The sequence below is a fragment of the Pseudorasbora parva genome, chromosome 22 (genome assembly GCF_024679245.1).
Source record: "Pseudorasbora parva isolate DD20220531a chromosome 22, ASM2467924v1, whole genome shotgun sequence".
Taxonomy (NCBI): Eukaryota; Metazoa; Chordata; class Actinopteri; order Cypriniformes; family Gobionidae; genus Pseudorasbora; species Pseudorasbora parva.
In genome coordinates, this window is record NC_090193.1 from 41,470,333 (window position 1) to 41,482,508 (window position 12,176).

The window sequence follows — 12,176 nt, forward strand, 5'->3', positions numbered from 1 at the left end:
GATAAATATGAAGACAGGATGGAGGCACAGATCTGGGGAAGGAGAACAGAAACGAGCTCAGTGGCTCCATCATCCATACAAGGAATAAGACTGGATCCGCCAGGACTCTGCCTAAAGCTGCCGTCAGGCAAAACTGAGCGATCCGGGGAGAAGGGCCTACATCAGGAGCAGAGCCTACATCAGGAGCAGAGCCTACATCAGGAGCAGAGCCTACATCAGGAGCAGAGCCTACATCAGGAGCAGAGCCTACATCAGTCACGGCCGGCTCGTTCTCCTCCAGCCTGCGTCCTGCTTTACTTCTGCCTCTTTCTGAACGGAAGAAAACCGGCGATGCTGGAAATGCGTTCAGTCGTCCATTAAAGGAACAAGAGCGCAGTGTTCCAGAGGGACGAGTGTTTTCAAGCGCAGGAATGTGTGTGTGTGTGTGTGTGTGTGTGTGTGTCTAAAGAGTTCTGAGAAGAGCCACCCGCTGAGAGTCTGACGGGAACCGGCGGCCAACACCTCCGGATTCAACACAATGAGGGAATCTCACAGACAAACACACACACACACACACACACACACACACACACACACACACACACACACACACACACACACACACACACACACACACACACACAGCCCCTAAACCTACCCATCACAGGAAACATTCTGCATTTTTACTTTCTCATAAAAACTCCTCCTGTGTGATTTATAAGCCTTTTGAAAAGTGGGGCCATGGGTAATGTCCTCATATTTCACCCTCTCCTGTCATTATACACATTTGTGTCCTAATATTCCACAAAAAAGCACACTTCACACACACACACACACACATACACTCAACCGATGCGCAGGAATATGAAACAGGTCTGCCGTTCATGATCCGGAAGAGGAGGAGCGCTTCTATCGTGTGAGTTCACGTCAGAGATCGACACGGAAGACAATAACTTGGCGGATAAAGTCGTTATTTTGATTTTTTTCACGCAAAAAAACTATTCTCGTCTCATTGTAAAGTGATTGTGCAGCCGCTGTAGTGAGATGGGCTCAAGGTTATTTTCGTAAACGAAAACTGAAACGAAGACTAAAACTATTGGTCAAAAAACATTTTCGTAAACTGAAATAAAATTTAAAAATCTGAATAAATAAAAAACTAAAACTAAACGAAACGAACTACTCTTACTAAAAAACTAACTGAAATAAAATAATAATTAGCAAAAATAAATATTCGTTTTCGTTATTAATAAGCCCTCTTTAATGTGGTGGAAAATCTGACTGTGGCGGTTGAGGGAGTGTCTATTGCGCTACTGCGCGTGAAGTGAGCTGAGGAGATTAACCGCTGTCCTGTGACGGACGCGTGCAGACAGTATACACATCGCCAGTCCTAAACGGCAGTTCACAAAGAATCAATGCGTCCGTGGCAGTGAAATGGGAAATAACACAAGGTAATGAGATGCACGTTGAACTTCTTATCTTAAGCTCACTGTTTTAGAATGCCGTTTCTTACGCGACGAGAGACGCGGCGCAAAAGTCAGCAACTATAGTAGCAAGTACTAGCCTACTATGCGTTTGAGATTTCATGTTTGCATAATATTGACAGGCTCAAAAGTGTTATCATAATCATCTACATTATATTATATTATTATCTGTGTGGAGACATTTCCCCACAAAGTAGGAAATACCAGGACACACACATACACACAGGTTTGTTTCACTATATAAGTGAGGACATTGCATGGACTTCCACTGATTTATATCAGGTTAATTATATTTTATATCCCCTAACCCAACCCCTATCCCTATCCCTAAACCTACCCATCCCAAGAACGTGCAAAACAATAGATTTAAATAAAAACATGTTTTGGACGATTTATAAGCCTTTTTAACTAGTGAGGACATTTGACTGGTCCTCACTAGTTAAAAAGGCTTATAAATAATAATAAAGTTATTATAGTTTAATTATATATATATATATATATATATTACTAGATAAATGAGGACACTGGTCCCCTTTACAATTATAGCACAACAAACACACACACACACACACACACACACACACACACACACACACACACACACACACACAAGTGTGTGTTGGCTGTATTCAGATGACTTTAGCTGTGGTCTTACACTGCTAGCCTACATTTTACTACTGAAGAAATTAAAATAAGCATTTAATTTTTTAACAATATTTAATCTTTGTTATGAATGAGTTTGTCTGGAATTTATAATTTTTACTTTTATATTTTACGTTGCATTTATTTGGTTCTTTAAGATAGATCCTCTGAGTATTAGCCAATGTCAAAAATATAAAATATAATTTTTTAATATCAAAATATAATTTATTTCATTTTTAATCTCCAGATCGTTGTTTGTATAGGTCATAGTTTGACTCAAGCTTTTTTGCTCAAAGGTGAAGACCCGACTTTATGCATGTTTTGTAAGACCGTCCTGGGTTTAAACAATAATGCTCGTTTATCAAGTGATTTCACTTAAGGATGTTTAGTAAGATTAAACTCTAATCTGTGCAAACATTAAACTTTGCTGAAATGAAAAACCTTGATTTGGTCTCTACACTTCATTATGGTAACTCTGCTAAACTATAATTACTAAAACTAAAACTGAAACTAAATAAATAAAAACTAAATAGAAATGTATTTTTAAAATAAAAACTAAACTAAAACTAGCAAAACCATTTGTAAAACTAACTAAAACTAAACTGAAATTTGTAGCAAAATTGAAAACGATACTGAAATAAAAACTAATTTCAAAAAGCAAAACTATAATAACCTTGGAAGGGCTGTGTGTCGATGTGTTTAGGGCCTTTATGGGTCTTGTGAGTGGGAATGGACTGAAGGCCAATGGAGGCCGATCTGAAGCCTTTCTCAGCTTTACACTAAAATATCTTCATCTGTGTTCTGAAGATGAACGAAGGTGTTACGGGTGTCCAACCACATGAGGGAGAGTCATTCATGAGAGAATATTCATTTTTGGGTGAACTAACCCTTTAAGCGAGCTCTTAACACATTATACTCCATCACGTCTACTGCGGTCTCTAAACTCTGGCCAGTTGATCATACCTAGAATATCTAAATCAACTGCAGGCGGTCGATCCTTTTCCTATTTAGCTCCTAAACTCTGGAACAGTCTTCCTAGCATTGTTCGGGAAGCAGACACACTCTGTCAGTTTAAATCTAGACTAAAAACACATCTCTTTACTATGGCATACACACAGAACATTATTAACTCTCATTATTCAGATCAATTGACTGATTGTTAGGCTGCATTAACTAGGTCAGCCGGAACCGGGAACACTTCCCATAACACCTGATGTACTCGTTACATCATCAGAAGAGCGGCATCTACGCTAATGTTAGTCTCTCTGTTTATCCCGAGGTTTATCCCGGATCTGGGCCCTGTCCGGATCGGATGGTGGACCTGCGTCTGGACATGACCAACGCATCCTGGAGTGTCTGCTGAGCCGTGTCCATTGGTGTCTCCTCCGAATTTGCCTCACCGGCACGACATGCTCAATAAACCCGTCTTCGGCGCAATAATTCCGATCTTTCGAATATTCTGCTCTAATCTGACCTCTGACCTGTATAAGGATGTCCAGAATAATAATCCTCCACTGTGTGTTAATAGGCCAGAGGAGAACTGAGTCTGGTTTCTCTAAGGTTTATTTTTCTCCATCATGCCCTGATGGAGTTTCGGTTCCTTTGGTCGCCTTTGGCTTGGCTTGCTCAGTTGGGGACACTAACATTATGATCAGAGTTATTCAACTAATTATACAAATAACATTAATTAAAGCTCCACTGTGTGATATTCCCCATCTAGCGGTGTAAAGGTTTATGACCATCCAGAGAATATTAGTTTCTGTTCCTCTCAATTCTGATTTCGGTTTAACTGCTACGGTGGCTGATTTAGTCCAAGATTAACACGGCTTCCAGTTCGACCTCGTCCATGAGTGCCATCGAGTGTTAAAACGCGAAAGGCGAAGCTTGAGTTTACGGGTATGTCCCTCTGTGGCTACTGTACTTTCAAGATGGAGGAGCAACATGGCGGCCGGCATTCGAACCCCTCACCCGTATGTGTTTCCAACGGCAGATTATAAACTTACCAGAATACTTTATTACTTGAAAGAAGTAAATATACATTAATGGGCACATATATTTTTGAAAGAACTAAGTGTTTTTAGCTAAGAATAAACTAAAGTTACACAGTGTAGCTTTAATTAGGTCTTAATTCTATAAACTATCCAATCTAATTCTGCTGCAGTATTGTCCTGTTTAACACTGAAGCTGCTCTGACACAATCGGCGCTGGAGAAGAGCGATAGAAATAAAGATGATCGATTGATTGATTGATTGATTGATTGATTGATTGATTGATTGATTGATTACACACACATCTGTTTTCTAACATTATAAATGTGAATTTGGCATAATAGGTCGTCTTTAAAAGCAACTACCTAAAATACTTTTGATAATTTTTGTACTTTTCACAAATACTGGGCTACAAAAATGTTCTTTTAAATCTCTCGTTACGGTGTAGCAGGTGTGTTAAACACATTTGTATTTCTTTTTGGATCTGGTTGAACTAAAGAGCATAAATTCAGATTCAGTACCAAATCCAATCCAATATTTGGTGCTAATATAGCATAATGGGGGATTTTAAACCAGATTAGGAGAAGGATTTTGAGCATGAGGGTTAAACTGGGGCTCATGATGCTAATGCTAACGGCACCTGAGACTCTCACACAGCTGCTGGAGAGTTTAGACATGTTTGCTCCAAACACTCGTCCTCATAATTGAGTCTCTATTGACGCTAATGATGTTGACACATATGCAAATATATGCAAACCTAAGCAACCCGCTGATTTTCATAACACATCAAAGCCTCCTCGTGCAGCGCAGCTGAAGCGCGTCAGTCCCTCGCTGTGACTCCAGCGTTTGTCCAGATGTCAACTGGACATCTAACTGAAATCAGGACCCGGATTATGTCTGATGATTGGGACATCTCAAGCGTGTCTAATGATAAAAGATGACTAAATGAGTATTCATCGTGTTAACCAGCCACACCTGGAGTTTACAGCCAATCAAACGAACAGGAAGAGACAGGAGACCCTTCCTCGCCAGCTCTGACTCGTTCTCCAGCTCTAATATCTAATCATCCTTAAATCAAGACACACTACAGGCCAAACGTCTGGACACATTACTATCTGTAATGTTTTTGAAAGAAGTTTCTTCTGCTCATCAAGCCTGCATTTACTTGATCAAAAAATACAGAAAAAAATGTAATATTGTGATATATTATTACAATTTAAAACAATTGTTCTTCAGTGTATTCTCCTTTAAATGCTGATTTATTTCTGTGATCAGAGCTGAATGTTCAGGATGGTTCCTCCAGTCTTCAGTTTCTACAAACATGACAAAGTGAGAGAAGTTTGTTTGAAATCTTTGCACATTTATAAAAATAAATACATAAATAAAAAACTGAAAAAATCAGATGAACACAAGTATTCCCAGGCTTTTCCCAGTCCTCTGTTGAAGCCCGTTTGGCTCCGAGTAGAGCCTCAGGTCTTCTAGAGTTTGAAGCTCAAGCTCGGCACACTATTATTGGGCAGTTTCTCCCGCTCTGCTGTGCTGGACCTCCATCAGGTTGAATTAGGAGCGTCGGTGCACAGCCAGTTTCAGATCTCCCTTTCAGAAGGCTCTGGCTGGGCCACTCAGCACATTCCCAGAGTCGTCCCGTAGCCGCTCCTGTGTGATCTCGGCTGTGTGTTCAGGGTCATTGTCCTGTTGGAAGAGGAACCTTCACTCTAGTCTGAGGTCCAGAGCGCTCTGGAGCAGGTCTTCATCAAGGATTCATCTTTCCCTCGATCCTGACTAGTCTCCCAGTTCCTGGCACTGAGAAACACCCCCACATCATTATGCTGCCACCACCATGCCTCACTGAAGGGATGGGATTGGCCAGGGGACGAGCGGTGCCTGGTTTCCTCAAAGTGAAGCGCTGGGAATGCTCATCGGACGCTCTGTATTTGACATAAGAAGGACTTTGGGCCCTCTGTTTGCCGATCTGAGATCATGGCGCAGGTGCACTTAGTCTTTCGTCTCTTAATGAGCCATGGGTGTGTTTAACGAGCAGTAAACCAATCAGAGCCTCATCTCCCTTTCCCTTTAAAAGCCAGTTGTGCTCGAGCCATGAGCGGATTCACTGTTTACATAAGAGACGAGACTGAACGCTGACCTTTCCTTTTGGTGAAAAAGAAAACACTTCTGTTCTTTTCACTTTTCTTTTGTTGTGTGTGTGTGTGTGTGTGTGTGTTGCTGTGCGTTCCTGTGTGTCCATGTGTGTGTGTGTGTGTGTGTGTGTGTGTGTGTGTGAGCTGCTGTGAGTCGCTGTGTGTGTGTGTTGTGCACATATAGGCTCATATCACTAACACTCTTTTAGGTGTGTGTGTGTTGGTGTGCATCCCTGTGTGTGTGTGCTGCTGTGAGTCCCTGTGAGTCCCTGTGTGTGTGTGTGTGTTGTGCACCTATAGGCTCATATCACTCACACACTCTTTAAATAACACAGCTATACTGCACTATTGACTGAAGAGCATGAGTGTGTTGGTCAATAGTTAGGGGTTTTCAATTCCTCACAATAGCAAAGCTCCAACAATGAGAACGAACACACACACACACACACACACACACACACACACACACACACACACACTTCACGAACTTAAGAACAGATATCTACCAGTGAGGTCAGAAAAGTGGAAGGAGGTTTATATTTCTGATATTTGTTGTTGTTTTAAGCATGAACTTATTGATTGATTTCTCCGTTTCTCAAAACAAGACTGTGTGTTACGTGTGTGTTACGTGTGTGTTACGTGTGTGTTATGTCATTGTGCGTCTGCAGTAAATGTGTCTATGTATCGATAAGTTTATTGGAAAACAAGACAAAGCCCCAGATGAGGAACCGCACTTCCACAGTTTGGGAACTTCCTGTTTTTTCTGATTACTGGAAGGTAATCCGGAGCCATGTCCCATTCCCTGGAATCATCTGTGTGTGTGTGTGTGTGTGTGTGTGTGTGTGTGTGTGTGTGTGTGTGTGTGTGTGTGTGTGTGTCTGTCTGTCTCTGTGTCTGTCTGTGTGTGTGTGTGTTGTCTGTGTCTGTGTCTGTCTGTGTGTGTGTGTGTGTGTGTGTGTGTGTGTGTGTGTGTGAGAGAGAGTGTGTGTGTCTGTCTGTGTGTGTGTGTGTGTGTGTGTGTGTGTGTGTGTGTGTGAGAGAGAGTGTGTGTGTGTGTGTGTGTGTGTGTGTGTCTGTCTGTCTCTGTGTGTGTGTGTGTGTGTGTGTGTGTGTGTGTGTGTGTGTGTGTGTGTGTGTGTGTGTGTGTGTGTGTGTCTAAAGCTGTTGAAAAAACCCAGTCCAGCCTCAAATCTCCGCTCTGCTAACAGGATGGCCAGATAATTGAAATCAATGGTCAGGATTTTGAGGACAAATCTGTGTTTGATACGGCAGATCCTGGAGCGCCGCAGCAGAGCGGCTGAATGCGATCGGATCGATCAGAACGCTTGCGTGTGTGTGCCTGTGTGTGTGTGTGTGGGAATCAGCTCTTCCTCATCATTACCGCAGTGAAGGAAACTCTGGCTTTAAAGCTGTCGTGGATTTTCTACAATTACGTGTGGAGAGAAGCGGCGTCTCCTCAACATCTGAATCCTTCACTGCCTAAAGCTCATTAGCCACAGCACATTTAATCTGCAGAATTGGCTGTCTCTCCGAACACATTCACACACACTCAGGCGCGTTTATCTGCGTTTCTGAGAACTCGTCTGAAGGAAAACACACACACACACACACGGATCAGAGCCGCTCTGTAAAACCGAAGACAGATCGATGTGTGTATCTGTAATAATCCACTCATAGAGACCATCAGCACACAGTCAATGGCAGTGAAGCGCCTGTTAGCCAATACTGGACAAATATAATTAACAGCATCAGTGTTATAATCGCTAACGAGCGCAGATCAAACCACAGGCCACAGACGAGAGGTTATCACACACACACTTCCTCTCGCTGCAGAAATTAAACCGTGTCATGTCACATTAGAGGAGAGATGAATTATCTTTGGCTGCTGATCGTGAGAGGGAATCTAGAGGAATCTATTTACAGACACACACACACACACACACACACGTTTGTTTTTGTGAAATGTGGGGACATTCCATAGGCGTAATGGTTTTTATACTGTACAAAACTTATTTTCTATCCCCTTACTGTGACCCTAAACATACTCATCACACACACACACACACACACACACACACACACACACACAAACACACACACACTGCCCCTAAACCTACCCATCACAGGAAACATTCTGCATTTTTACTTTCTCATAAAAACTCCTCCTGTGTGATTTATAAGCCTTTTGTAAAGTGGGGCCATGGGTAATGTCCTCATATTTCACCCTCTCCTGTAATACCTGTGTCATACCCATGGCATTACACACATTTGTGTCCTGATGTTTCACAAAAACAACCACACACACACACACACACACACACACACACACACAGCTGCTAATTAGAAAAGACAGTGTGATTATTTTACACAAGACACATCAGCTCGGCACAAATACACTTAGCGCTCCTGTTGCCCCAATGACTGATATCATAAAAGGCTGAACAGTTTCTGATATTTTCAGTGTGTGTGTGTGTGTGTGTGTGTGATCAGAGCTGCTGACATAGGCTCTTGAAGCTCCACCCTCTTCCTGAAAGTGAGCAGCTCATTTGCATTTAAAGGGACACACAAAAACATTTTTGCTCCTTCTCAAAAGTTGACAATTTTAACATGCTATAAAAAGGATCTGTGCAGTATTTTGAGCAGAAACTTCACACACACACACACACACACACACACACACACACACACACACACACACACACACACACACACACACACACACACACACACACACACGCACACGCACACACACACGCACACACCTATTGTCCATCTTGTGAAAGGGCCATTATATGAGCGCTTTAAATGAGGACGAGGCAGATTTTCTCTCTGTGAAGCTGCTGAAATGATGTTCATTGTGAACTAAAGCACTCTTTATTAAAACATGCATTCATTAATTTATTTCATAATTGTCCTGTCTGGGTTTATTTTAACCTCTGTACGGTTCTGCTGATAACTTTACATCCTCGTGAAGTGTCTGCAAAATAAATTAAAACATAAAATTGCCATAAGATCATCTATGTCCTGCACTTTCTTCCATGTGCGATATGGTCGTGTGTCCCAGCAGCCAGAATGAGTTATTGTGGAGAGTGTGTGTAAAGCGGAGCGGCCTCGGTCATACCTGACCTTCTGCTCCACAGATAAGAGGAAGTAAACACCCCTAAAGGTCACCTAAAGACAGATCTGTCGTCTGCTTTGGACACAGTTAACCAGCAGATCCTCCGTAAGAAGAGTTGCCAGTTGACCAGCCCTTTACACTGGTCTTAACAAATCACTCCTGGCACGCTTAGAGCTAGTCCAAAACGCAGCTGCTCGGCTTTTAACTGGAACCCGAAAGCATGACCACACTTCCCCTCCAGTCCTCCAGTCCCGCCAGTCCTCAGTCCTCCAGCCCTCCAGCCCTCCAGTCCCCCAGTCCTCCAGTCCCCCAGTCCCCCAGTCCTCCAGTCCTCCAGTCCCACAGTCGTCCAGCCCTCCAGTCCTCCAGTCCCACAGTCCCCCAGTCCTCCAGTCCTCCAGTCCCCCAGTCCCCCAGTCCTCCAGTCCTCCAGTCCTCCAGTCCCACAGTCGTCCAGCCCTCCAGTCCCCCAGTCCCCCAGTCCCCCAGTCCTCCAGTCCTCCAGCCCTCCAGTCCTCCAGTCCCACAGTCGTCCAGCCCTCCAGTCCCCCAGTCCCCCAGTCCCCCAGTCCTCCAGTCCTCCAGTCCTCCAGCCCTCCAGTCCCCCAGCCCTCCAGCCCTCCAGTCCCCCAGCCCTCCAGTCCCCCAGCCCTCCAGCCCTCCAGTCCTCCAGCCCTCCAGTCCTCCAGCCCTCCAGTCCTCCAGCCCTCCAGTCCCCAAGTCCCCCAGCCCTCCAGTCCTCCAGTCCCCAAGTCCCCCAGCCCTCCAGTCCTCCAGTCCTCCAGCCCTCCAGTCCCCCAGTCCTCCAGTCCTCCAGCCCTCCAGCCCTCCAGCCCTCCAGTCCCCCAGCCCTCCAGCCCTCCAGTCCCCCAGCCCTCCAGCCCTCCAGTCCTCCAGCCCTCCAGTCCCCCAGTCCCCCAGTCCTCCAGCCCTCCAGTCCTCCAGCCCTCCAGTCCCCCAGTCCTCCAGCCCTCCAGTCCCCCAGCCCTCCAGTCCTCCAGTCCTCCAGCCCTCCAGTCCTCCAGTCCCCCAGTCCTCCAGTCCTCCAGCCCTCCAGCCCTCCAGTCCTCCAGTCCCCCAGTCCTCCAGTCCTCCAGTCCCCCAGTCCCCCAGTCCTCCAGTCCTCCAGTCCTCCAGCCCTCCAGCCCTCCAGCCCCCCAGCCCTCCAGTCCCCAAGTCCCCAAGTCCCCCAGCCCTCCAGTCCTCCAGCCCTCCAGTCCTCCAGTCCTCCAGTCCTCCAGTCCTCCAGCCCTCCAGTCCCCCAGTCCCCCAGCCCTCCAGTCCCCCAGCCCTCCAGTCCTCCAGTCCTCCAGCCCTCCAGTCCTCCAGTCCCCCAGTCCCCCAGTCCTCCAGTCCTCCAGTCCTCCAGTCCCCCAGTCCTCCAGTCCTCCAGTCCTCCAGTCCTCCAGTCCCCCAGTCCTCCAGTCCTCCAGCCCTCCAGCCCTCCAGCCCCCCAGCCCTCCAGTCCCCAAGTCCCCCAGTCCTCCAGCCCTCCAGTCCCCCAGTCCTCCAGCCCTCCAGTCCTCCAGCCCTCCAGCCCTCCAGTCCTCCAGTCCCCCAGCCCTCCAGCCCTCCAGTCCCCCAGTCCTCCAGTCCTCCAGCCCTCCAGCCCTCCAGTCCTCCAGTCCTCCAGTCCTCCAGTCCCCCAGTCCTCCAGTCCTCCAGCCCTCCAGTCCTCCAGTCCCCCAGTCCCCCAGTCCTCCAGTCCCCCAGTCCTCCAGTCCCCCAGTCCTCCAGTCCTCCAGCCCCCCAGTCCCCCAGTCCTCCAGTCCTCCAGTCCCCCAGTCCTCCAGCCCTCCAGCCCTCCAGCCCTCCAGTCCTCCAGTCCCCCAGTCCTCCAGTCCTCCAGCCCTCCAGCCCTCCGGTCCCCCAGTCCTCCAGTCCCCCAGTCCTCCAGTCCCCCAGTCCTCCAGTACCGCCACTGGCCACCTGTGCATGTTCACACTAACTTTACAATCCTGTTATTTGTTTTTAAATGTCTTCATGGCCCCAAGTATTCATCTGATCTGCTTGTGCCTTACACCACTTCTCGCTCACTCCGGCCGGCAGATCAGGCTCTGTGTGTGTGTGTGTGTGTGTGTGTGAGAGGCTCTGTTAGTCATCCCGAAGACAAATGTAAACTTGACGCTCCGAGACTGTGGCATGAGCTGCCTCTGCCCATTAGACTGGCTCAGCCTCTCCTCGTTTTTAAATCCCGTCTCCAAACTCATTTATTTTCTTTGGCTTTTAGATCAGTTTGAGGGTTGACTTTATTGTGTTATTGTTGTATTTGTTTTATTGCTATTTGATGATTTGATGTTTTGATCATGCTTTGTGAATTGTGTTCAGCACTTTGGTCAACAGTGTTGTTTTTAAGGTGCTTTTAAATAAAGGTGGATTGGAAGAAGACGGGGATCTCAGGAACTGCTCTCCAGCGGCTCAGGTCGTACCTCTCCGGTAGGTCCTACAGGGTGTCATGGAGAGGTGAAGTGTCTAAGTCACATCATCTAGCTACTGGGGTTCCACAGGGCTCAGTCCTTGGACCACTTCTCTTCTCCATCTACATGTCATCATTAGGTTCTGTCATTCAGAAACACGGCTTCTCCTATCACTGCTATGCTGATGACACTCTACTTCTCATTTCAACCAGATGATCCTACAGTCAGTGTTCGTATCGCTGCCTGTCTGACAGACATTTCTGACTGGATGAAGGAGCATCACCTTCAACTCAATCTTGCAAAGACAGAATTACTTGTTGTCTCAACCAACCCAGCACTTCATCAAAATTTCTCCATTCAGCTTGGTTCATCGACCATAACTCCATCAAGGACAGCAAGAAACCTTGGAGTGG

The 12,176-nt window shown here is 46.1% G+C and overlaps 1 protein-coding gene across 1 annotated transcript in view; it reads right to left on the reverse strand.

Annotated features, from left to right (window-relative positions):
- LOC137058286 (interleukin-1 receptor accessory protein-like 1-B) overlaps positions 1 to 12,176 on the reverse strand; it is an 89,266-nt gene that overhangs the window by 45,311 nt on the left and 31,779 nt on the right. The gene's annotated exons all lie outside the window — the stretch shown is intronic.